At 38.5% G+C, this 22,808-nt stretch overlaps 1 long non-coding RNA gene across 2 annotated transcripts in view; it reads right to left on the bottom strand.

Annotated features, from left to right (window-relative positions):
• The window catches only part of LOC118892987, a 439,949-nt gene that overhangs the window by 257,046 nt on the left and 160,095 nt on the right, over window positions 1-22,808 (bottom strand). The gene's annotated exons all lie outside the window — the stretch shown is intronic.

The following is a 22,808-nucleotide window of genomic DNA, read 5'->3' as shown; positions in this document are numbered from 1 at the left end:
ACAAGAGAGAGCACATGCATTAACAGAGTGCTTGGCACATATTATAGCCTGAGAAACCTGTAGGTGTATGATCATTATACATGTGAAATAACTGACCGGAGACCACAGCAGGATAGCATGAAATCAGCTAAGAGGTTTCACATTATTCTTTTACTCTTTCTTTTTCTAAAAATTTAACCTTGAGTTCAGACTGCAGGGGAGAGCACAGCTGTGTTCTGTTTTCAGGTTTGAGTGTGAAGACCACACAAGTGCAGTGGAAAAGGATTTGGACAGAGTCAAGAGACTTGGACTCTAGTGTTGGCACCAACTGCATTCACCTCTGGGGCTGGGTCCTAGTCTCCGCAACTGTGAAATAGATGTGGGGGATGAAGTTTGGACTAGATCATATGTAAAGTTTCCTCCAGCTATAACTCTCCAGGACTCTAATCCCTTAAACCAGTACTTCACAAAGAGTAGCTTACATGGATTAGAATTACTGAGTTTCTAGTGAAAAATGTATACTTCTAAATTTCCACCTGGGTTTATAGGAAGCAGAATCTTGGAATTGGAATCAGGAAGTTAAAGCCAGGAACTGTATATATGTATATATATGGTTGACCCTTGAGAAACACGGGGATTAGGAGAATCCACCCCCTCGCAGTAGAAAATCCAAAATCCGTATGTAATTTTATAGTGGGCCCTCTGTATCTGTGTTTCCGCATCCACAGATTCAACCGACCGCAGTCTATGTATTACTGTAGTACATATTTACTGAAACAAACCCACAGATAAGTGGACCTAGGCGGTTCAAACCCATGTTGTTCAAGGGTCAACTCTGTGTGTGTGTGTGTGTGTGTGTGTTGGAAATAAGAAAAGGGAAATGGTAAATGGGAGGGAAGCCCACGTCTGCTCAGGTAGATCACTATAAACTGAAGAACATGTAGAACATGCTGGGCACTTAACCCATTAAGATTACTGAAGATGCCAAGTGGAAATATTTATAAGTACTTTTTAACATAGTCTATAAAATAGGAGGTTGATTCAAACATAAATTACCTATCACATCATTCTTTAACCTCTAAATCTTTCCCTAATGGCTTGAAAGGCAGCTTATTAAAGCAAAGGGAGTGTTTAAGTACTACATATATACCGGTTTATAAACATCTAGAGAAGCAGAAGCTACCAGAAGTGACAGACTTGCTAATAAAAAAAGCAAACAAAAAAATTTTAAGGGATTTTTAGTCTGGGGGGAAAAGGCTTAAATATCTTGGGAGGTGTGATTTCTCTCTCCTCGTCTTTGTCCTGCCTTCTGGGTTGGCTCCACTCTCTGGATGAATCTTCCCATGTGGTAGTAAGATGGCAGCCTGAAGCCTCACGGATGCATCGTAATCTGTTAGTAACCCTAAAGGGAAGACCCAGTGCCTCTCTAGGCTCTTCTGGGAACTTGGGTAAAGCTCTCACTGGACTAGCTTGAGTCACGTGAATGCCCCAGAGCCAATAACTGTGGCCTGAGGATTGGCATTTGCTGGCTGGCAGCTTACGTCACATGCCTACCCCTGGAACTGGGGAGCAGGATTCACCACACTTAGAACACATAGACTGAGAATGGAACAGCATTGGTTTCCCCAAGCAAAATTAGGGTGATATTACTAGAAAAAGGAACTTACACTGATCAGGCAAAACAACAGATGTCCCTTGCAAAATCTTAAAGTAGCAAATATTTTTAAAGGGGTGAATACACATTTTTTTAACTACATGACAAATTCTGCCTTGCCTAGTATATTTTATTTTCTGTGTGTGCATGTTTTCTTTTTGTTATATGTATGATCTTGTATATACTTGTCACGCACACAGTGTCTTAATGGTCATGGAAAATTAGATGACAAATACTGGTGGAAAAAATGAGCAAAGTTTTGATTAGTGTTTAATTTGCTAAAAGAACAGCTCCACCTAAGATTCTTTCTGCTTACTGCCAGCAGTGACAAAGGAGTTGGAGATACCGCAAATGTGTTTCTGAGAAACTTCTGCAGCTGTTGCAAAACTGGGACTGAAAGCTCATGGAATGCATTTTCTATGACTCTTTAGAATCCCTCTGAGAGAAATCTTTGAATTTTCTCACCTCTGAATTCTCATTACCCAGTATAATGGTTAACACATAGTGGGTACTCAATAAATATTTACTGAACGAATATTTATATGAATGAATCAATGAATGGTTTCATTTTTAGAATTGGATTTTAGTCAGAAACATATATTCTAAGTTACTTAATATATGGAGTTACTTTATGGAACAGGATGTTCATTACATTAGTTTTTGCCCCTCTTCATCATTTACAAAGGAATAAACCAAATTTTGGTATTTAGCAAAATAAATTGACCAGGAAATGGTAGAATATTTTTATTCACAAACTGAATTTTATATGATTTCCAGATGCTAAAAAGTCTGGCACTATTCAATATTGCCTACAATGTAGGAGGGCAAAGATAATGAAAAGCAAAACTAGAGGGTAAGGGTACTTTGATTTTAATGAGCTATTTATTGTATAAAAAACTGATTTAAAGTTTGTCCAATAAGTAAAATCTCTCAAGACAGATATAGAGAGACACAGCACTGAATTGAGAGAATTTCAGAAAAAGTTTTAGTTTTTATATATTTCAACAGCTATATCTTATTCCTCCAAATTTTAGAAGAAGGAAACTGAACTCAATATCAAACACCTTTTCTAACCAGGGTGTCTCAAATTACATCAAAGTTTGAAAGGAGGAGTCATGAAATATACAAACTCTTCTCAAAATTATTAATAGTTGCTTTTATTTTAAAAAGGAAGCCTAGGCCATGAGCCACTAAGCTTTGAAATCAAACTAAGAACGACAGGCGTTCCAGTTATTTATTGATGCATAACAAACTATCCCAAAACTGAGTGGCATAAAGCAACCACCATCTAGTATGCTCACAAATATTATGCGTCAGGAATTCAGACAAGGCACATTGAGGATGTCTCATCCCTGCCTCATGATGTCTGGGGTCTCAGCTGGGATCATTCACATAGCTAGGGGTGACTAGAACAGCTGTGGGCTGGAACTGTCTGGAGGCTTCCTCTCTCATATGTCGGGGCCTAGGCTGGCATGACTTGAAGGCTGATCTCAGCCAAGACTGTTGACCGGAGAACCTACACATGGCCTCTCCACGTGCCTTGGGCTTCCTCATAGCATGGCAGCTTCAAGGTAGTCAGACTTCTTACATGGAAGGTGAGAGTTCAAAGAATGAGTGCTCCAGTGAGCACAGTGGAGGCTAGGTCATGAGATTTTTTATGACTCATCCTCAGAAATCACACCGCATTACTTCTGTTGTATGTACTCTGTTGATCAAGTCACAAGCTCACCCAGATCCAAAAGTTAACATAGTCCCACCTCTTGATGGGAGGAACATCAGAATTTTCAGCCATGCTTTGAAATCTCTGCAACACAGAACTAAGAGTAGACATGTGTGGCATGCTGGCTTTTAGGTTTCTTTCCAATTTTCAAGTAGAAACTTTGAATAAATATTTGGACAGAGACATAAAACTTAGAATTTAGGAGATCTAGGTTTCAGTTCGAAAATGACAGAGGGACATGTAAGGAGGGTGAGGTTGACTCTGTGAAACAGTTGAAGAGGCAGCGTATATGTTATTCATCTGATAGAGGTTTCAGAGGGCATAGTGGGAAGGGCTGGGAAAGAAAAGAGAAGAGGGATGTTTGACCAGGCATAAAGCATGGAGCAAGAGTACATAAGAGGACAGATGACAGAGGAGGTGGCCTCACATCTGGAGATGGCCAAAGACTACAAGGGATGTAGGACATGTTGGGTCTAGCTGGCTGCAATTTTCCAAGGTAAGAAGTCACCACATCCTCTAGCGGCCAGTGGCAGGTAGCCTGGATGCGGGTGAGGGGTTGTGATAGCAAAGGAAACACTCTTTATTTCTATGTGCTATCCTCAACCTGCATAAATCACTCATCAGTGGGTGCAGAAGACCTTTCTTGGTCCTTTGTTGGTTGTCTCCTTGTATATGAGTTCCTCTTTTCCCTATTCCAACAGCTCCAGTTTCCCAGGGGAACCAACACCACCTTGACTTCCAGCACTGGAAGGTGGGATAAAGGCTAAGCCAATCAGAGCACCCTAGCTGCCTGGTTACAGTAATTAGCTCAGGTGTAAACACACAACCTAAGCTGGTCTAAAAACGGCAGTTCTCTAGATTTTGCTGAGAATATTGGGACAAAAATACATTCTCATTACCGCAGCGTGTGACTAAAGAAACAGGTAAGCCAGAAGCTGCTGCAAGCCATCTTTTTAATATGAAAGAACACAGTCTTAGAATAAGATGTCACAGTGGAATTATTAGAGAAATGCAAATCAAAACTACAATGAGGTATCACCTCACTCCTGTTAGAAGGGGCATCATCAGAAAATCTACAAACAACAAATGCTGGAGAGGGTGTGGAGAAAAGGGAACCCTCTTGCACTGTTGGTGGGAATGTAAATTGATACAGCCACTATGGAGAACAATATGGAGGTTCCTTAAAAAACTAAAAATAGAATTACCATATGACCCAGCAATCCCACTACTGGGCATATACCCAGAGAAAACCGTAATTCAAAAAGACACATGCACCCGAATGTTCATTGCAGCACTATTTACAATAGCCAGGTCATGGAAGCAACCTAAATGCCCATCAACAGACGAATGGATAAACAAGTTGTGGTACATATATACAATGGAATATTACTCAGCCATAAAAAGGAACGAAATTGAGTCATTTGTTGAGACGTGGATGGATCTAGAGACTGTCATACAGAGTGAAGTAAGTCAGAAAGAGAAAAACAAATATCGTATATTAATGCATGTATGCGGAACCTAGAAAAATGGTGCAGATGAGCCAGTTTGCAGGGCAGAAGTTGAGACACAGATGTAGAGAATGGACATATGGACACCAAGGGGGGAAAACTGCGGTGAGGTGGGGATGGTGGTGTGCTGAATTGGGTGATTGGGATTGACATGTATACACTGGTGTGTATAAAACTGATGCCTAATAAGAACCTGCAATATAAAAAAACAAACAAAACAACTAATACTAAACTTTCATTGGGTTATTTGTATGGAAATATGTTAATATAAATGTTTCAGACATTACATGAAATTTCTAAAAATCTTATATTTGTATTTGTATGGAAATATGTATGGAAATATGTTAATATAAATGTTTCAGACATTACATGAAATTTCTAAAAATCTTATATGTTCTGGTATAATGTTATAAGTCATAATTCTAGTTATTACTTTAAAATGTATATCTCAGAAATAACTAATTTTCTTGTCAACTGCATTATTATGAACTATCATCAAATCTTTAACCGTGGTCATTTTTAAGTCTTTTGTCATTTACAGACAGTTCTGGGTGTACTCTGATGATTTTGCAAATATGTTCCTATAAAAGGGTTTCATCTTCAAGAAATTCATGGAAAAGACTCTGACAAGTACAGGTTTCTGGTAACTGACTGTACTGCTGAACTGAATGAATAAGCATTTTCAGAACTCTAATGAAAAACTGATGAACTCATAAAAGTGCTAACAAAAGATCAAGATGAAAAAAAAAATTAATTACATGGGACTGAGTGAACTGATGAGGATGAGTATAATTTTTGTGACTTTCTGTCTGAATTTAAAAAAAAAAAAAATCCCACAAGGACTCAGAGGCAAAGAATATACAAATCAATTTTCACTGCAAAGTAAAGGAGCTGTTACAGTGGAGGATTACTGGACTGAATGTCAATATTATGACATAGTATGAGTGTGTTTCATGTTTGGTAATTGCAATCGTTGTTGCTGTTGTTGTGGTCATCCATGTACAATGCTTGGTGTCAGTCTATTTATCTCTTGTAAAAATAAAATACAGTGTGTGTGTGTGAAAAAAAAAAAAAAAAAAGATGTCACAGTGGAAGGCAGACCAGAAAGAGAGAGAGAAACAAGACTCTATTGACATTGTTTGAGCTGTTGGATCAACCCTCATCTGAAATAAATCCTTACCCTGGATTTTTCATATACATGAACCAATAAGGTCCCCTTACTATTCAGCTTAAATTGAGTCAATATTTTGTTATTTTCAAAAAAAAAAAATTTGAAATACAATATAGAGAGATTCTAATTTCTGGTAGTACTTAATTGATTATTACAGATGTAGAAGACAGACTCTGGGCTAGAGGCCTTGGGCATGCAGGACCCTGAGAGTGGTTCATTAGACCCTTTGTGTTGGTTTGCTTAGACTACTATCTCATAGTCCAAGTAGAATTTTTAGAATACTATCTGTATGACCATAATTAGGTATCAAACACCTTTGGATGATGCTTTCTTTTAAGAAAGACCAATAAGTCCTTAAAATTAGTGATTTGGTGGGGACAGCCTCAATCACTTGTTGCCATCAGGAGCTATGCTTTCTCCTTGGAGTCATATTCCAGACAAAGCTGATATTGAGCCACCTGACATTTATGAACTTATTCCTTTGACATGTATAAACTTATTGCTTTTTGACATTTCTAAACTAATTGCTTACAAATGTGTTAATTTATTAGTTAACAGGAATCCACGGTTCAATGAAACAGAAAAATTTAACATCAAGGCTGACATCATTATGCATAACCTATTTCCTCCATAAAGTAGAAGGTGTATTCAGGGAGAATACCAATTAGTATTAAAGAACTATTTAGTGGGCCACCAAACATTCTTTTCAGGAAACAGAGGACAGCATAGGCACTAGTTCTAACTTTCAGTGAGTTTAGTATGATAAGCTGTTTTACTGGACCAGGGGTCATCAGATTTGGTCTGTGAGCTCTTTTGGTAAATAAAGTTTTATTAAAACACAGCCATGCTCATTCATTTACAAATGTCTATGGCTTCTTTCATGCAACAACAGCAGAGTTGAGTAGTTATGAAAGAGAGTAAATGGCCTGCAAAGCCCAAAACATTTACTACCTGTCTCTTCACAGAAAAATCTTGTGGATCCCTAAGATTAAACTCTGAGTGCCTTGAAGGTAGAACGATATGATTTTCAACTTTATATAATAATCCTTACTGTACACTGGATGCTTGTTATTTGTCAGTCACTGTTACCATGTTTATTTTAAATCCTAAACAACTTTATGAGGTTATATGTTCTTACTTTGGTTCTATAGAACTCAGAGAGGTAAACAATTTTCTTGAAGACACACAGCCTATAAGTCCCAGACCTATGAGTCACACCAAGATCTGCCTGTTTGACCCCAAATTCATGCTTTTAACCACTGCACATCCTATACTGCCTCTCCATCCCTCTATATAGTTCCAGTTTCATAAAAGGTACTCATACTTGATGTTGAATTGAAATGGAATCAGAATTTTTTTTTAAAGATATTTGCTTACTTTATTTGAGCCTTAATAGATCATTTACCCGCCAGGGTGCTTTCCTAAATGAACTGGCCTGAATGGCCTGGAGAAAACTGACAGGAAGGAAGAGTTTAATTTTCCCCTTTTCACATAGACTTTCTCTTCAGTTTTGGTCTCCAAGAGGAAGCACTAACAAATCAATTGAACTTGACAAGAAAGAAGAAATAAACTGAATTGTTGTTACTTGGATGATGTACTTGATTTATGAAAGAGAGGATGGAAAGGCCCACCGTCACTTCAAATGGGGTAACTTCCAGTTTTCTTGCTGCCCTTGTGCTGGGGTTATCTGAACCAACTGAAAATGCTCTATTGCTCAAGGTTCTATACAGGTGAAGACCTTGTTATGTTTCTAATGACTGATCAACAGCTGCAATGCTTTTCACCTGTTCTTATCCAGCATGCAGACTGTTGGTGCATGTGGATTGCTATATTATGGATTGCAATTACTCCTCTCTCTTCCCACTTTTCTCATTCTAGGCCTTTTCAAGTGTGATCTTTATAGATAAAACTACTGCCTCCACCACAGACAAAATGCAAAGATAGAGGGTTGCCCAGTAACGATGGGGAGGACACTGCCTCATATAATATAATCAACAAAGATAATTGTTACTATGGAAAGAATGAAACAAAGTTTTCTGTGCCAGAGAATATTTTAGATTATATCTTGCTTATTATTATAGAATATTATTGTTCTTTAGAAAAACATAAAGCTCTGGGCTGAAGGCCTCAAAACCTCTAATGAAATTTTTCAGTGGAAACCACCACTCCATGTGCACCACAGTCCCATTTCCAAAGGAAACCTTGTTGTGCCAGAAGCCAGAGTTGTTTTCTGTTATTAAGTATGCAGTAATATTACCAGAGGTGCCTTGGAGAGTTGGGGGTGCCGCTGGAGGAAAGTTCTGGGAAGGAGAAGGGAAAGACAGTTGCAGAGGTTTCGTGTCTCTGGGTGTCTTGGTGTTACTGTCAATCTCTGCCTAGTCCCAGCTAGCATGTTTGTTCTTTATACTTATTTTTTGTCCAAAGGCAGAAGTTAGCACTAGTGGCTGCAAAGTTTTTAGTTCCCCAAACAAAGCTTATTTCAGACATTAATCTTAGAAACAATTTTCTTCAGCTGTCATTGTTCTCTTCTGGACAATTTCAAATAAGTGTAGCTGAGCTTTTCTCATCCATTTTTGGGAAATAAAAACATTTTTCTAAGGCAAAAGTTCCAGAAATTACAGTTTAGTTATCACATAACTAAAATTCCCCATCTTCTGTAGGTCTTCACTAATAAGTTTAGCCAGCCTTGATCTCTTCTCTTTCCAGATGACCCAGATCATTTACTTCTTCCATCTTTACTTCTCAAACTATTGTTCTTGGATCACCAGCACCAGAAATACCTGGGGGTGTATGTTGCAGCAGCAATCGCTAGACCTTATCTTAGTCGACCTGCATCAGAATATCTGGGGTGAAGTTCAGACATTTCTAACACGTTCCCAGGTGATTCTTCTACTCACTGAAGATGGAGAATGATAGCTGTATTGCATCTCTTTAGGCAATGGATGATTCCCAGATTAGCCCTTTACATGTCTTATCAGCAGAAACGGTGCAGTCAAGTTGTGTCCAGCATAAGGGCAACTGGCCAAAGGGAAGGAGGCTAAAATCAAGATTTGCACCCTGGCACAAGGTTGTACCCACCAGAGAAAGAGGTGTTTTTTCCCTAATTTCCACAAATGTCCCCTGTGCTCACTGGTTGCCCACAAGGCTACATCTGCTGGGAAGGGGCATCTTTTTCTAATTTACACAAGGGCACTGTGTGGGCTTGGCAGTACCCTACTTGTAGGTCTATTTATAAGGCTCATGGGACAGCATCATGGGATCAGTTCTTTGTCTCCCCTCCCATGGTACCTCACATGCCATTAAAACTTAGTATTTATAGAATCAAAATGAAAATGCTAATATATTAACACTAAGGGAAATAAAGACAGTTTTATCACTCAAACAACAATAGTCTCCTTCATTTCACTCCTCCCCTGAATTCAGCAAAATCAGCAAAATTTTCCATTGCAGACCACAAATTGAACATACAGTCTGTGTGGGGGGCAAAATGAAACTCTTCTCTTCCTTCCTAGTGGAAATAAAATTCTTTGGCAGTAATTCTTGGATTGTTTTCTTTGGAAATTGCATTCATGTGATTTTTCAAGATGTTTCCCGGGCTTTGTTGAAATTTGATCCATTTAACAAGAAACACATAACTCAATTCATGTTAAAATTCTCAGGGTTACTTAAGAATAATTATGAGTTGTCCATGTGTGCTAGAAAAACAGTCCAGACTTCCTTAAGAATGGGAAGATTATTTGTCTCTCTGGGGTAATGTTTCTCCCGGTTAAGCATGCCCAATGCGAGAGTTTGCTCAAGAAGTGGCCCCAAATTTTTCACTGAAAAGCAGCAGACAGGTTTCACTCATTTCACCCTAAAGCCATTCTCAGAGGTGATTTATGATGTATGAACCAAGACTCTCTATGAACTTCTATAGAAGTGACAACAACGTCTCACACACCTAAAGAGAACGAGACTTGGGCCAAACTCTGAGATGTAATGGTTGGATTTGGTTTAAAACACACATTTCCTGAGCTTCCTTTGCTGGGTAACCTTTCTTTCACTTGCGCCCTTCTCTTTAGTAAACCCTCTAAGCCACAGCTAAATCAAACAAAGCCCCACAAATCTCCCTTGCACTCATGCAACTCCCCTAACACAGAAATGGATCTTCCTGAGATTTCACAGACTCCTGGGCAGCAAAGGCAAAGTAAATGGAGGAATGGGATCCCAGTCCAGAGACTTGCCAGCCTGTCCTTTTGCCAACGTTCAAAGAGAGGGCTGATCCCTAGTCGTCCCTTTCTTAGTTGAGCCTCTTCTTGTTGGCTGCAAGTAACAGAAACCCGTTGACTATAAAGATACGGGAGTGTCTCACAGAAGCCGAAATCCTCAGGAAGAACTGGAACTGGGACTTAGAGGCCACTGGGGACACAGTGGTATCTCCCCACCACCTGTCACCCTTGTTTCTCCCACTCCATGCACTCTGTCCCTCTATCCCTGATCTCCACCGTTGAGCACAGCATTCTTTGGTTTAAACTTCCCCTGTTTAAGAGACCAACCCAGACTTGCTTTTCTTCATCCCAATTCCAAATTCTGGAGGATGGGAAGCAAACTGGCTCATTTTGGATCTGGTAACTTTTCTGGTCCAACTGTTTATGGCAAGGAACAGAGTCAGGCTGAAACAACATGAGTTCAAAAAGGTTATTCCTATGTCCTTCTGGATTGTGGTGAGGAATGTCCCAGAGAAAGCAAACCACAGAAAATCTAAACGGGATCCTCTGGAGTCTTTTCACCTGTGATCCTACAAACAAAAGAGAGCTTTATCCCATCTATCCATTCACAGCAGAATCTGTTCTGCAACATTCCTGACTAACAATAATCCTTCAGCCCTGCATAAATACTCCCAGGGATGGAAAGTTCCCCCTCCTGAGGCAGCCAGTATTGTTAAAATTTCTTTCTTAGGTTAGAGGAGAAATTCTTCCAGCAATGCCCACACATAGATACTAGTTTTAACTATTTAAGCAGCATGCATTCTAACTTTGCAGTGAAATATAGACATAGACATAGACATATACATTGGTTTTCTTTTTAATTAAAGAGCCTGAATAAAGGTTAATAAGAGGGAGGATGGTATGAGAGAAAGAGATTAGGCTCTGGTGAGGATAGACTGCCAATTTTCAAGAAACTACCGACTAGCTGTGCAACCTTCAACAAGCGATTGAAGGTCTATTTCCTAAACTATAAAATGGTCATAGTGTCATCAAAATTAAATAAAGTGTGTAGAGCATTCAGCTGACTGTCTGGCAGAGACTTGAAGCTTAATTTGTCTTTGCTGCCATTTTATCTTAGCATTAGTTACTTACATAAATACCATGAAATCACATACTTTCTAAGCCTTGTATCATTCTATAACTGATATTTCTCCATTTAACCAGACAGATTTTCCTCAAAGGGCCTTGTTCATGCCAATGGGTAAGGGTAAGAATGACAGTCCCAGAGTGTTCTTTTCTACAGTCTGGAACTCGTTTCTGGTGAGGGGGCTGGAGAAACATCCGCAGACAGCCTGTCAAAGGGGTGGATGCCATTCTATTTGTTACTCAAGCATGAAGCTGAAGGCTTCTTGCTCAAGCTGTAGAGATGGGGATTGAGTCGAGGGCTTTCTGCATGTGCAGTTTACAGAGTTGAAATACAGAAGATGACATTTTTATGACTTTCATAATCTTTTAAATAAGTAGTATAGCCAGAGTCGAGGTGCTCTGAGTCCACTGCCACTTCCTGGGTTCAGTGTAAGGTATGGGGAGAGAGGGGAAAGGAGCTGAAGTGATTGGAACTACCTGAGGATGCATTTGCTATACTCTTGCCCTGAGGAGCTGAGGACAGCCACAGGGTGTCAGGGTGTCAGGTTACCTAATGCCTGGGAACAGCAGTGCTGTTCAGACTGCAGGGACCTTCAAAACAAGGGATACCAAGGAAGTAGTGAGGTAACACCTGTGTAGAAGGACTATCACTTCATTTCCTCCTTCCTGCAAAGAGTTTGCTTTATATTTTGGGCAGCAGAGCAAAATAAAATTGAATGGGCATCTTGAGCAGGATTTCTTCCATATTCTGGAATCACTGAGGGTTTGGGAACCAAGCCTGGACCATGTGCACAATATTGATGGTCTCCATAATACTTGCTGGTTAGCCAGCACTCGCCAGACCTATCCTGAAATCCTGCTGCTGCCCAGTGATATGATTAAAAAAAGAAAGGAAGAGGGGATGGAGGATGTCACATGTTCATCTTGACTATTTACTGAACACAATCTCTGTGAAGCACCATCTCTAATGCAACAAACATTTACTAAGCACCTACTATGTGCTCTGTGACACAAGTGCCATTATGCAGGAAGACAGAATGTACCCAAGGGTACCAAGAGTGTAGAATGTACCTAGACTTTATCTGGGGACAGGAAGAGCTGACAAAGTTTCTCAGAAATGGTGACACGTGAGGTGTACCTTAAACAATGGTATGTTTCCAAGAATAAGTATTGCATGACAGATATCCAGGGTGTAATGCTGAGTGAAAGTATATATATATATATATATATATGTATAATATATACACACACACACACTTTTATATATAAATATATACAAATGTGTGTGTATATAGTGTATATATATAGCATATATATATCTTTTATAGCAAAATCTGAATGATTACAAAAAACAAACATAAATACAGATTTAAGACAGATACTGTTTAACCTTTTCCATTTGTCTTCCATTTACACCTACTACACTTATCTGCATTGTTATGTAATCAGAAAAATAAACAAGAAAAAATATACTAATATGTTGATCTGGGTAGTAAATTATGAGAAATTTTTTACCTCTTTATATTCTGTTATAGCTTTCAAGATAACAGACCAAAAATAATAAACCTTTATGTAATTTTTAAAAATAGTCTCTCACCTATATGGTCAATTGACTTTAGACAAGAGTGAGAAGAGCATTGAATGGGGAAAAGATAATCTTTTCAGCAAATGGTGCTGGGAAAACTGGATATTCATATGCAAAAGAATGAAGTTGGACCCTTACCTCACACCATATACAAAAATTCATTCAAAATGGATCAAAGACCTAAACATAAGATTCACAACTGTAAAACTCTTGGATGAAAGTATAAAGGGAAATCTTTATGACATTGGATTTGTCAGTGATTACTTGGATATGAAACCAAAAGCACAGACAACAAAAGAAAAAAGATAAATTGGACTTCATCAAAATTAAAAATGTTTTACATCAGAGGACACTATCAAGACTCTAAAAAGACAATCCTTAGAATAGGGGAGAATATTTGCAACTCCTATATCTGATAACACATAAATATCCAGAATATAAAAAGAACTCCTACAACTCAACAAGAACTACAAAATCAACAACCCAATTCAAAAACAGACACACAGAATGTGGCATATATATACAATGGACTATTATTCAGCCATTAAAATGAATGAAATTCTGATACATGCTACAAAATGGATGAACTTTGAAAGCACTGTGCTAAGTAAAATAAGCCAGACACAAAAGGGCAACTACTGTATGGTTTCGCTCATATGAGGTACCTAAAATAGGCACACTCTTGAAGAGAGAAATTATAATAATAGAAGCTACCAAGGACTGGGGAAAGGGGAAGTGGGAGTTACTGTTCAATAGGTACAGAGTTTATATTTGGGATAGTATGAAAGTTCTGGAAATAGACAGTGGTGATGGCTACAAGAAAAAAAAAAAAAAAGATACTTCCAGAGGAAGGGAAGGGCACTCCAGGCACAGGAAAAGGAGTATGCAAAGGCATGGAGGAATGAATTCCCTCATGTTTGAGAAGTCCAGTGAGGCTGCATTATTGGTTGTGTTGGGTAGAAAGGCTGGTGTCTAGGCCTGATTGGGAAGGGCCTTGAGCACCAGTCAAAGAGAAAAAACTTGAAAATATACAGTGCTTCTAGGTCCACCTTTACATGCCATGCTGTATTAGTGTTCTCCAGAGAAACAAAACCAATAAGATGTATATGTATATGTATATATATATGTATATGTGTGTATATATACACTCTTTTTTTATATATAGAGAGAGAGGGAGAGGGAGAGACACGGAGGGAGAGACAGAGAGATGGAGAAAGACAGATATTTATTATAAAGGAACTGGCTCACACAATTATGGGGGAGGCAAGTCCCAAGATCTGGAGGATGGGTCAGTAAGCTGGAGGCTCAGGAAAGCCATATGACCAGAAAAAGAGGAACCAGAATAGTTGTGAATAGCCCTAAATACTTTCACTGAATGTTCTGTACCCAATTTCTCTGTAGGTGTGGGGTTTTCCCCCACCACCAAGCAATTCTCCAACACCAGCTAGGTGTTCTACAATTCAACTCAGAACTGAACACTATCTACCCAGAGATAGCATCAGATCCCATAGGTTAAGGTTTCAGTTCCACAAGACTGCCTTCTGCTTCAGATGCCAGTGGCAAGTTCAGGCTTGTATCTGTACTTCTGATCCACTGGTTATAAATCAGAAGCTCCCACACCCCTCTCTCTCCCCCTGGGTTTGATTAATTTTCTAGAGTGGCTCACAGAACTCAGGAAATCCATTTACTCAGTTTATTATAAAAGGATATAACTCAGGAACATCCATATGGAAGAGATGCATGGGGCACGGTGTGGGGAAAGGGCGCAGAGCTTCCATGCCCTCTCCAGGCATGCCACTGTCTCAGCATCTCCATATGTTCATCAACCTAGAAGCTCTCCAAACCCAGTCCTTTCCGGTTTTTATGATGGTTTTATTATATACATAGGCATGATTAAGTCACTGGCCATTGGCCATTAGCCAATTGATTCCTCCAGCCCCTCTCCCTTCCTGGAACTCAGGGGGGTGGGACTAAAAGTTCCAACCCTCTAATTGCTTGGTTGCTTCTCCTGGCAACCAGGCCCCACCCTTAGTTGCTTTCCAAAAGTCACCTCATTAACATAACAAAAGACACCTCTGCTCCTCTAATCGATTAGGAAATTCCAAGGGTTTTAGGAGCTCCTTGCCAGAAAAGGGAATGAAGACCAAATATGTATTTCTTACTATAAATCACAATATCACAGCCACCTATGTTAATAAATCCATTACACACCAAGCAAAGATCTCCAAACAGAGCAGTTGACCACAAGTAAGAAAAAAAGAGCCACAAAGCTTAATAGAAACCTGACCAATGAGAAAGAAACACTAAGCAACATTAGGGATCTTTCTGGAACAGGTACCATGTCTTTTTCCTTAGCATTTCTACAACATGATTTATAACAAAGAAGAATGAGAAACCACAGCCTTGACCATGGAGCTTTCTTCCCAGAATTGTGCCTTGTGTGGCTGCCTGTGGCAGTGGTGGCTGCAAATCTTCTGTATAGGAGGGGCCTGGAAATATAAACCTAATTAAGAGGAAAGCTGTGATATTTGTCTTAAGAGTGGGTTTGCTTAGCAAGTTTGCTGTTTTTACTTAGAATGCATGTTTATTTGGAGTGGCCTGGGGTAGAGGGACTGCTGATGAATACCACAGGGAGATAAAAACCCCTCCAAGACCCCTCCTTGCACTGTCACTGGTCTGTGGCCACTGAAGGGAATCAGATGAATGTTGGGGCTCTGCCTCTTTAGACCAGAAGATATAAGCCAGTAGCCTGTTGGGGTGGCCAACCATCTTGGTTTGCCTGGAACTGTTTGATTTTCCAAGATGACCTCTGACACTAAAACGGGGGCAGTCCCAAGCAAACCGAGATATTTTATTTTGTCATTAGGTGTTTTATTTCTTTTAAAATTTGATTAAGTTAAGATCATTTAAATATCAGGTTTCCTAGAAACATCCAGGTCCATGTGTGTTTGTTTGTTGCGTTTTGGGTTTTTTTTGTTTTTTTTTTGTTTTGTTTTGTTTTGTTTAACAATTCAGAAGATCTGGCCACTCTGAGGCCTGTATTCCCTCAGGGCAGAAATTAAACAGGGCCAAGTGGTGGCAGCTGCCCCTTTAAGACAAAGCATGTGCCCTCCCTGTCTTCACAGCCCCCATCCAGATGCTTTCATTCATTTATATTACCTGTCCAGACTTTTGAGTCATGAGGCTGCACATTAGAAATACCTGAGTGGCCTATACCATCCCTGTATTTTGGTTGTACCTCAGACCAACTACATAAGAATCTCTGGGGATGGGACCCTGGCATATATGCAAAATATAAAGAACAGAAAATTCACATTTTAACTGTCTTAAGTGTACAATTCCGTGATGTTACGTACATTGACACTGTTGTACAACCATCATCAACATCCATCTGCAGAACTTTTTTTTATCATTCCAAACATAAACTCTGTACCCATTAAGCAGTAACTCTCCATTCATCCCTCCCCACACCCTGTGGTAACCACTGTTCTTTCTACTTTCTGTCTATGAATTTGCCTATTCTAGGTAGCTCATGTAAGTGGAATCATACATTTATCCTTTTGTGTCTGGCTTGTTTCACTAACCACAAGGTTTTCAAGGTTCACCCATGTTGTAGCACGTGTTGGAATTTCCTTCCTTTTTAAAGCTAAACAATATTCCATTGTATGTATAGAAGATTACATTTTATTTACCCATTCATCCATTGACGGGCATTTATTACCACATTTGGGCTATTGTGAATAATGCTGCTATGGACATTGCTGTTCAAGTATCAGTTCAAGTCTCTGCTTTCAGTTCTTTTGCGTATGAGTGGAATTGCCGGATCATATGGTAATTTTATGTTTAATAGTATCTCTACTTTTAAAGCCCCTCAGGTGATTCCAGTGTGCAGACAAGGTTGTGAACTTCTGCCTTAGAGCTTGTAACCTCTGAAGAATCTGTACCTTCTCATTCCAAAGGTGGGGGCCGCGGGGTGGGGGGGTTGGGTCAAGCAGCACGTGGGCTGCTGAAAGGATTTAGTCACAAAACAGGAGCTTAAGAACAATGTTAAGAGTACAGAGAAAGTCTTTCTACCTTTTCCCTCAAGCCTTTGAAAAGAATTCTCTGCAGCCCTTTATTGAACATTTCTATCAGCCTTCCAGGAGAGCAACTGTCAAAGAATATTTTAAATTTCATTATATGTACAGCTCTAAAATATTAACTCAATCTGTAGAATTTTATAAAAATGTACTGGATTGGAAAATGACACAAAAATAATATCCACTGGTTTTCTTTTATAATATCATCCAACTAAAGTGACACAATTTGGAGTAGCGTAGTTATTAAAATGCAGCCGCGTGCTGGCATGAGAGTCACTTTTATTTAAAAGGAAAGTAATTTTACATGATTTGCTCTCTTATTTGTTGTCCTGGTGATACCAGGAGATCTGTGGATTCAGTGACTTCATCATATGGTCTTGTTCCTTCTACCATACCACTTTAAATGAAGACTGGAAGCTTTTCGAATCCTTTTTCCCAGGGGAATTTATGAAATGTCAAAATGGTCACATCAGCCACTTGGATTAGCCTGGGAATGAAGACTTAATTTAGTCATGGGAATAGAACAGGGATATTTCCTTGAAGTTCTTTCACCCTCCTGGTCTTTCTCCTCTGAAAACATTCCATTATGCTGTATCATTGTCCAAATAGGAACACGTACAACTGAACTCAATTTATCAAAGATATCATTTAGGGCTCTTCATGTTCCAAGCGGTAGGAAACCCAACTTAAGTGCTTAAACACTGAAGGGAGGTAACGAGTTCATGTAATCTAACAGCTGTCGGGTGGGCTTCAGATGAAACTTGATCCAAAAGTTCAAACAATGTCACCAAGTTTTCACTTCCCTCTGTCTCTCTGTCCTAGAACGCACAGTGTCGGCTTCATTCTCAGGTGCCTACCCTGCAGGTCTGAACTCTCCCTTTCTGCTAGCAAAAGACCTGCCATAGTTCTGCTTCTTCCATCCTTACACCACACTGTCCTGGGGGAGTCATGAGTGTCTCCTCTGGTAAAGCTAGCAGAGGCACCAATCTCATCCAAAAAGCCTGGCTGACAATGGAAAGGAGGTGTTTTCCCATATGACAGTCAACATTGTTTTTAGGAAAAGGGAAGAATCCATTCTGAGCAGCAAACAGCATGTGTCTACTGTAGCAGGAGTGTTCTGACCAATGCAGAGCAGAGTATGACTCTTACTTCCCTTGTTCTAGAGCAGAGTTATCCAACAGAACTTTCTGCAATGATGGAAATATTCTATTCAATGCTGTCTAATACCGCAGTCACCTAACCACATTTGACTACTGAACACTTGAAGTGTGGCTGATGTGACTGAGGCACTCGGTTTTTTATATTATTTAAATTAAACTTAATTTAAATAGTCACAAGTGGCTAAGGGCTGCCATATTGTGCAGTGCAGTTCTAAAAACTTAACTTCCATTAAAGCAACTGAAGATCACATTTCTTTTTTTGGCAGGCACATAGTATTATTTATAGTACATAATGGAGCTTATTATCAACAAAATTCCAGAACTTTTTTTTCTGTTTATGAGGCCACTGAGTCATGTCTTTGCCATTCTGTACATTTGTAATTAATTATTTAGACCTAAGTGCAACAGTTTACATTTACTCCAGATTGAATTATCAGGGTATCCCCAACCTTAAAGAAATTTTTTATCCTGACTTTTTATCCATGATATTACTTAGTCTACCAACCTTATGTTGGTCTCTATCATGAAGGGGATCTATCCTAGAGCAGGTTTGGTTTTTTTTGTTTGTTTGTTTGTTTTTAAACTTGCAGATTAGAAATGGCCTTTAAGAATCTATGACACTTCTGCAATTACATGTAGATTTTTGTGTGCTTCTGTTTGTTTTTTCTCTTTCTTTTTTCTTTATCTGTAGGGAAAGAGCCCAATACCCTCATTATATTTTCAAATCTTAAAACTCAATAATTAATCATTTGTATCTTTGCACAAATTATAAAACCAAGGCAGAAACCTGTAGCCTACTGTTAAAAATGGCCCTCTAGTTTAACAACAGTGTTTGCCCCAAGCTCTGTCTCTGGCTATTTGTTAGAGTCTTAGCTACCCTGCTCTGTGCCATAACTGCTGCCAACCATGAGGCAAAGCCACAAAAATCAGAAATTAAGTTTTGACTTCCTTCAAAATCTTCCAACTGTTATTCACTCTCTAGAGCCCTTAGGTAGGTGTTTTTGTATTTTGTATTTTCTCCACATTTTATAGTTTATGTGTAAGAGGGTCATTCTTAAATATCATTATATATATTATTATCTTACCTTATTCATTCTTATATACACAGACAGCATTTATTTAACCAGACCTACATTAATGAACATTTAGAACTTTACCTTTTTTTTTTTTTTTTTTTTTTTGGCCAGTGCAGTCTTTACTGCTGTGAACTTACTATCCTAATTTGTGCCTTTCTGAGCACAAGTCCAAGGAGATAGTGAGTAGTGGAAGTGTGGCTTATAGAGTATGTACATTAAGGTTATAATATATGGTAGCTGAAAGTCTGGAGACATTATTTTATCACAAATTATATCATTGCATCAACAAACTATTTTGTATGTATTAATATACATAATAAATGTCCAAAATATATCACATGAATCAAATGTGCTAAAATGTTTTCAGACATGGCAGCCACCTCCAGACACTACCAAAATGTCTATGAGTGTTAAATACTTTATATATAAGTAACCAAGGGAACACTGAATTTTTTTTTCTCTAGAAGATCTGAAGAAGAGGCAATTCTAACTATCTGCAGTAGGTTAAAGATGGTCACTAAAAGCCACGGGGCCACAGAAACTAGAGGCAGATGGGCAATACCAAGTACGCTTAGCTATATCGGTGCCCTAGCTCTCATCTTAAAATGGGGCTCAGAATAAGGAGCAAGGAAGTTTGCATGAATGAAAAGGAGCCTGATCTCAACTGCCCACCCCCTAACGTATGCCAGCCCTGCTCTAAACAAATAGCAGACTTTTCAAAGAGCAAATGTTAAGGATTATTAAACCTTCGTTTTTTAATTTCCATTTTGATTCACAAATCACAGGAGGCTATGATCTTATTTTATGATTCCTTTTTTCCCATGCAGCATAAAATGAGCAACCTGACATTTATTAGCTGGTAAAGCTAGAGTTTTTCTATATGGCGTTAAATATTCTTTTTCATGATGGTGTTTTACTTTACAAATGGCAAATAGATCATGATGTGACCTGTGTAGAAATGTTTTCAAAGGAGGTTTGAGAATTCTGAAAAATTCTCCTTATTGTGTAATGGGTTGAAATCTCACTATCATGTCTGACACACTCTTTGCTGGCACCACTCACTGTATTTATAAGAGAAAGTTAAGTGAACATGGGAAAAGACTTGGTGCTTCCACCTCATATTCAGCAAAGTTAATTTTCTAATGAATTCTAAGAACACAAAGATCCATTGCTATGACTTTTTCATATTTTTTTCAATCAGGTGTTCATTTATGAAATACTTACTGAACATCCATGTTGTGCTAAGTGTCAGTCTAAACCCTGTGGGGAATACAAACATGAAATATCCTACACCACCTTACAGCAGTGTCCCACTTAGTTTCTTGCCCAGTATGGTTTCAGATGCTAGGTTCTTTATGTAGGTCAAAGTGAAGGTATCGATATTTTAAAAGAAATACAGTTTGCACCCTCATGGAGTTTACAGTCTAGTAGAGAACATAAATGTGAAGCAAAAAATTACAAGTGTGTGAATTCACAGTGAACTGAAAGTTCTAACCTTGCTTTTTAACTTACAATCAGCTGAATTATTCTCTCCCTCTCCACCAGACAGCCAACATCCAATATAAATGAGCTCCTTGCTTTTCAATTCCTCCCTTCATTTCATTCTTTCTCCTACCTTATTTCATTCTCCCTTCCATGTAATATTTATTTATGGAGTGTCTCCCACGTGCACAGCGCTGTGTTAGAGCAGGAAGTGTCAATGTAAATAAGACACATCGTGAGAGAGGAGCTATGTCCACTGGTGCTCTTCTCATAGCATCTGATGGTCCAAAGGCAGGTTTTCCCCTCATAGCTCCCACATGTAATCATGCATTTTCCTTCTCTCATCAGTCCTAAGAATGCCCAGGGCTGTAAATCAGAAGGTTGTCCCATGGCAAACAATTTACTGAGATTTGCGAATAGCTGGACAGTATTTCCCATGGAATGAAGGCAGGCTAAATGGCCAAAGTTTACTGAAGCTCTTCATACATTGCTTAAGACTAGAATTCAGAGTCAACTGCCTGGGGTTGCTTTCACTCCATCCTTCCATCCAAGAACCACAGAGATGAAGTAAATTAGCCACAGGAATAGGGATTTCTTCCAGGCTGGAGATATTACAATCCTTTTCTGAATATAGGAGTTGGCTTAAAAAGGGAGCATTCACTACTGAGGGGATAACCATGAAGAGGTCTTGTGGTTATAATAGTTTTATGATTATTTTGGATCTCTGTAAAGACTCCTGTGTTTGAGTAACTGATTCCCCACTGGAGAGAATCACACAAACATTCCTTAACATTAGTCTGTGGCTTTGTTAGACAAAATTCAAAGAGCTCTGTGTCCATTCCAGTCCCCAGTCATACCCCAAATCTGTCATTCACATGACTGTGGATTCTTTCAGAATTAGACTCTGGGTCTTCTGTATTTTTTAAAAATTACATATGCAAAAATAGTCTAGGGGAAGTCTATACTATGTGTTGAAAATAAGCTATTTAGGGAGGGTGAGAGGGAGGGAGATGCAAGAGGGAAGAGATACGGGGACATATGTATATGTATAACTGATTCACTTTGTTATAAAGCAGAAACTAACACACCATTGTAAAGCAACTATACTCTAATAAAGATGTTAAAAAAAAAAGATATTTAAGTCAGATTGCTATCTTCCAAAAACATATAGATAAGGAGGTGATATTTGTTCATTAAAATGCACATATACATATATATACATACCTACATACCTACACATACATACATATATGAAGAAACAAACAAGTTGGAAAATATTTACCCTTTTCTTCTATCATCTATCAGTTGATGAGGACATATTGTCTAAGCACCTATATCTTGGGGGAAGTCTACCCTATATGTTGAAAAGAAAAGATGTTTAAGACAGATCGCAGTTTACCAAAAGCCTTTAGATGAAGATATATATATATATATATATGTATGTGTGTGTGTGTATATATATATATATATATATATATATATATATATATATGAACATTCATAGCAGCTTTACTTTGGTACTAGAATGAAAACACCAGATTTCCATTTGTAGGAGAATGGAAAAAGTGTGATATAATTATAAAATGGAGTGCTCCTCAGCAATTTAAAGGAATGAACCACTGCTACACATAGCCACATGGATAAATCGCCAAAACATTTTTTCTGAGCAAAAGAATTCAGATACAAAAGAATATATATTGATTGGTTCCACTGAAGTTCTAGGACAGGCAAAGCTAATCTATGATTATAACTCAGAAAAGGATGTGTTTCTGGGGTGACTGGACGGTAGGAGGGTTTAACTTGGATAAAGCACAATGCAGCTTTCTGGAATGATGGAAATATTCTGTGTCTTGATAGTGATATGGTTTACATCAATGAATTCATGTGTTAAAACTGATCAAATTACATACCTCAGTGTATACTTCATTTTACTGTATGATTATTATACCTCAAAGATGTTTATATAAAAGAAAAAATATATAAAATATTTTAAAAATAAAAATATAGATACCCAATGTCACTTATGCATAAAAACCACAAAAATCTATATATTTCTACTGA

Source organism: Balaenoptera musculus, chromosome 3 (genome assembly GCF_009873245.2).
Source record: "Balaenoptera musculus isolate JJ_BM4_2016_0621 chromosome 3, mBalMus1.pri.v3, whole genome shotgun sequence".
Lineage (NCBI taxonomy): Eukaryota > Metazoa > Chordata > Mammalia > Artiodactyla > Balaenopteridae > Balaenoptera > Balaenoptera musculus.
This window is presented reverse-complemented; position numbering and strand designations above follow the sequence as displayed.